This window comes from Bombus huntii, unplaced genomic scaffold (assembly GCF_024542735.1).
Source record: "Bombus huntii isolate Logan2020A unplaced genomic scaffold, iyBomHunt1.1 ctg00000186.1, whole genome shotgun sequence".
In the NCBI taxonomy this organism is placed as follows: Eukaryota; Metazoa; Arthropoda; class Insecta; order Hymenoptera; family Apidae; genus Bombus; species Bombus huntii.
In genome coordinates, this window is record NW_026099419.1 from 52,501 (window position 1) to 57,500 (window position 5,000).

Consider the following 5,000-nt stretch of genomic DNA (forward strand, 5'->3'; position numbering starts at 1 on the left):
TTGCCAGCCCCCATAGACTCGCAAAAGCGAATCCTCCCTGCGGGAAAGTAGATAGGGACAGAGGGAATCTCGTTAATCCATTCATGCGCGTCACTAATTAGATGACGAGGCATTTGGCTATAATCTGTGGTCCTCGATACGAGGACCATACTTCCGAGGTTTATCCCCCTCGTAGGGACATAAAATATAATATATTTGCTATGTAACCCGAAGGTTACAGCAAATTTTATTTATTGCTTGGACGTAATGAGTTAATAAATAATTGGTGTATAATAAATAAATAAATAAATAAATAAATAGATAAATAATGTTAAAAGCTGGGTCTACTTTTTACGTGTCTAGAAATATGTTGCACATTTCTATGGAGCTTCTTAGGACATTCATAACAAGCGTCTTTATTGTTTTATTTCCAATACCCAATCGCTTGAGGTTATACTCCGTGGAAGGCGTAATGGTGCCACGGCTGCCCAAGACCACCGGTATTACTTCGCCCTTGCCGACATTAAATCTTGCCTTCAGGTGTTCGAGGCACGGTTGATACTTGTTGACCTTTTCTTTCTCCGCTCGCGAAAGGTAATCCTTATTCTCGTAGCGGACGGTAACGTCGACCACGAGAACCCTTTCCTCGTTTTTGATTACGAGGTCCGGCTTGAAAAGATCACCTCCCACCCGGAGCGTAGGTTCAACGAAAACTTCATTTTTAGCTCGTAAACTTTCGGCAAGGGTCATTTTTGCCTCATCATGCCGCTTCATCCTCAGGCCCTTCGTGTACTGGCACAGCCCGAGTATATGTCCAAGTGTCTCGGGCTGGGCTCGACATTTTCTACAGTTAATGTCCAAATTTTTGTCGACCCGTGCCAGTACTGTTCTTGTTCCAACGGTATTGGTCCTGAGTTTGAGGGCATCTATAAATCTCGATGGCCTGAGCAGTTCGTATTCCTCAAGCCACACGTTGCCAGTTTTGTTTCTCGAGAAGTCAGGTACGCCCTGCCCCTGACTTCTCAGTTCTGCCCATTGCTTAGTATGTTCTGCTTTTAATCTCTTTCGGGCCCTTTCAATGTCTTCTACTGAGGCTGGCCAATTGATCCTCAGCGAGTTGGCCATTTTCTTAAGTTTTTCGTTACATTTCTCATCAATCAGGCTGGACACCGCCGGATCGATCGAGCTTTTCATTTTAATAGCACTTTTAAGGGTGCCAAGTTTGACAATGTGTTCAAATCTTGGCAGCCCCAAACCGCCCCAGGATTTGGGGGCATAGAAAAAACCAGTGGCCGTTGAAGGCGTAAGGTGAAATATGGCCTTTATTTCCTGTCTGACTTCGCTGTCCAGCAATCTTAGAACGCAGTCGCTCGGCGGGTTTACGAGAAGGTTATAGATATATCGGGGAAAGATGTACTTTATGATCAATTCTAGCTTCTGGCATGGTTTGAGAGAGAGCTTTCTAACCCTCCTCACCACACTCAGCAGCTCGGGAACAATTACGCCACAGTGTATGCCCTTCCATGGCCCCATTTTGGCACCTAGGTACCTGAAGGCCTCGTCGGGATCGATCGTTGGGATGGTGTTATTCCCAAGTTTAACTTTTGGTTCTTTAACGAACCAAGTTCGTCTTTCTGCGACTATTTGAAATATCTGACTTTTGTCCCGGGAGATGGTCATACCGAGGCCATTCAGATACTCGTTGAGCATATCCACTTGGCGCTGCGCTTCCCCGATATCGGCGCCGAGCAATACTACGTCGTCAGCGAAAGCCAGTACAGGGATCGTCCGTGAATCATTTATGTTTATCCCCCTGGTTTGATTCTCGATCAAATCCAGCAGTGGCTCCAAGCACAGATTGAATAGCAGCGGCGACAGAGGGTCGCCCTGCTTAACTCCCCTGAGGATCGTAATCTCGACCCCCATATTATTTTTAGTCTTGATCGTTGTCTTGCCCTCACTATACATACAACCAATCAAGTCAGTAATGGGGGTCGGCACTCCCTTCCTCCTCAGGCAGGGAACAATTGCCGAATGAGGCACTGTATCAAAGGCTTTTGAGATATCCACTATTGTGAATATCCCGCCTTTCTTTTTCTTACTATGATCCAAGGCAGCGCTCAACAGGTCTATGTTAATTTTACAGCCGCTCTCGGCGGTGAATCCTTTCTGCCTTGGATTCAATACAATGCCCCTTCTTATCCTCCCGTCAATAATGGAGGAGAAAATACGGCCGAGAATGGGGCCAATAGTTATTGGCCTCCAATTCTCGACCAGGCTGCTATTCTTGTTTGCTTTTGGAATTAATGTTGTTCTATTTTCCTTCCATATAGGAGGAAAATAGGAATGATAAATCAAGATGTTGTATAGCTTAGTTAATATTATAGGCAGGCCGGGGATCAGAAGGTGTTCCTTCTGGAAACCATCCGGTCCTGCCGCAGCCTTCATTCTTATTTTGCTTAGTTTCTCCGCCACATCCTCAACAGCAATTGGCGGGAAGATTTCGCATAAGGACAGCTCGGGGGCTCTACCTCCTGGGACAGGGACTTCGACAGGTCCTGTCTGGCCCCATAGATCCTCGTAGAGTCCCTTCACTTCCTCAGCACTAGGTGGATCCCTAGCCGGTTGGAGGAAGGCCTGATCATCGTTTATAACAGCATCAGCCAACCTCTTTGGATTTTCAGTGAACAACTCCTGGCAACGTGCGAAGGAGTATCTCTTTCTAGCGTTTCTGTTCTTTCTATTGCTATTTTGGTGTGCAATCCGTCTATTGTTTTCGTTTCTTGCCCTCTTTTTGTTTTTATTAATTTCTTGTAAAGCTCCATAGAGCGTGCATTTTATAAAATCATTTATAGCGCTCTCAAGGGCTTCCCTATTTCCCTTGAGAGAGACCCAGATAGTCATCAGTCGAGTGTGGACCCACCTTAAAACAGGTGGCACCTCGACTTGTGTCGAAATAGCGGACTCCAATTGGAGTTTCCACTCTTGATATTCTGAACCGCTGATTCCAGGCTCTTCAAAACACGCATTGCCTGGATCAACGGGATCGCACCCTCCCTCTGTCACCTGAGTTGGCTCTGTTTCCTCACCAATCAGTCTCAGCTTCTTTCGCTGATACCTGATTTGGTCGATCGTCTTGCTGGTGAGGATCTCGCTTATCATTTTATTGGGGAATTTGTGGTCCTTATAGGTCTCACAAAGTTCCCTTAATTGGGCCAACTCCTCCAACGTCCATTTTTTCTCAGGGGGGTCCGTTCCCCTTCTTTTGACGTTTCTTACGGCAGGGTGCGCATGCCGCTCGTGGGTAGACAGCCCTCTAAGCGTCCCAAAACTCATGGAGCAGGTTTCGCATCTGTGCGAGCCGCCAGCACTCTGACTCGTGCCTCTACAGTGAGGCAGGTGACATCTGGCCCCATGAAGCTTCGGGAAGCCTTTCCCACAGTCTTTGCATCTCCATTGGATGCGGGCTGTCACATGATGTTGTTCCAGGTGCCGCCCTAGGTCCGATAACGACAAAAAGAAAAGGTCGATTTCCCTTTTCTGGCAGACAGGGCAGGCAACCTGGTCACCCACGATCGGTACCATTATTTCGTTCGTGTCCGGGGATGTAGCCGGGTCGTCAACAGAAGTCCCCTCCTGAGCGGAAAAATCCGCCGCGGCGCCTCCGGGACCGAGAGACGCCACGTCCGAGGCTCTATCAGAGTTTCGATTTACCATGATATTTTCTTAATTTTATTATTTTTATTTTACTTCCGATTATGTCCAGCTCATAACCTTATAACTGCCAAGTCGTGCCAAGAAAAATAACCAAGGAACGAGTTCCTTTAATGGAGATAACTCCATTCCTTTCACGGTGAAATCACCGTTGAATCGGCAAGCCGATTTTAGGTGTCGTCTTTCGCTCCTGCTTCGCCGCACTCCCTTTAGCCATACTCGGTGTCCGGGGGGATACTCCCCACGCTGACACGAATGAGTATGTTACCGGCGGTACCACGTGGAGGTAGGAGTGCGACTTGAGCAGACAGAGCCGAAGCCCTGCCTGCCCCCAAGCAACTATGACTCTTTCATCGTCGGAGGCAAGCCGTTTTTCAACGTCTCGCCACGCAACGAGCAAGATCGCTTCGCTCAACCAGCCACCCTCACGCGGCTCTTCCAGCATACGCATAGGCAGACCGCGCCTACCTTCCAGCTCATCCGCCAGAGTCCCAGCGGCGTATCGTTTTTGGGCGAACGCGGCTAAGTCCAGCGGCGTATTGCTTTCTGGCGCTCACAGCCAAGTCCCAGCGGCGTATTGCTTTTCGAGCACGCGCGGCCAGGTGCCAGCGGCATATTGCTTTCTTTAATACGTCACTAGTCAGATGACGGGGCTGTTGTTTACCTTTCCGTTTCGCATAATGACACGAAAACGGTTTAAAAAAAATAAGGCGATGCGCCACCGAGACCGGCCGCACATCGCTATAAAGCAAGTACAACCAAGCCCCGGCGACACACCGCCTTTGTAACGTCACTAGTCCAATGACGAGGCATTTGGCTACCTGAGAGTCATAGTTACTCCCGCCGTTTACCCGCGCTTTTTTGAATTTCTTCACGTTGACATTCAGAGCACTGGGCAGAAATCACATTGCGTCAACACCCTTGGGGGCCATCGCAATGCTTTGTTTTAATTAGACAGTCGGATTCCCCTAGTCCGTGCCAGTTCTGAGCTGAGCGTTGAATGGCGGCCGAAGAGAACGACCGCGACGGTAGAACCGCCGCGGAAGCCTCGCAGCAAGGAAGATCCGCGGGAGGCCAAGGCACGGGACCGAGCTCGGATCCGGGGTGCGCGACGATATCCACTCCCGAGAGAGATAGATACGCCGCGTCCCGTTCAGCTCGCCCAGGCCCGGCACGTCAGCCAAACCCGCTTCCCGACCAAGCCCGACACGCCCCGCTCCTCAGAGCCAATCCTTATTCCGAAGTTACGGATCCAATTTGCCGACTTCCCTTACCTACATTAATCTATCGACTAGAGGCTCTTTACC

General features: G+C 49.2%; 1 pseudogene; it reads right to left on the minus strand.

The window, feature by feature from the left end:
• Positions 1 to 5,000, minus strand: part of LOC126877543 (large subunit ribosomal RNA) — a 9,227-nt pseudogene that overhangs the window by 1,896 nt on the left and 2,331 nt on the right.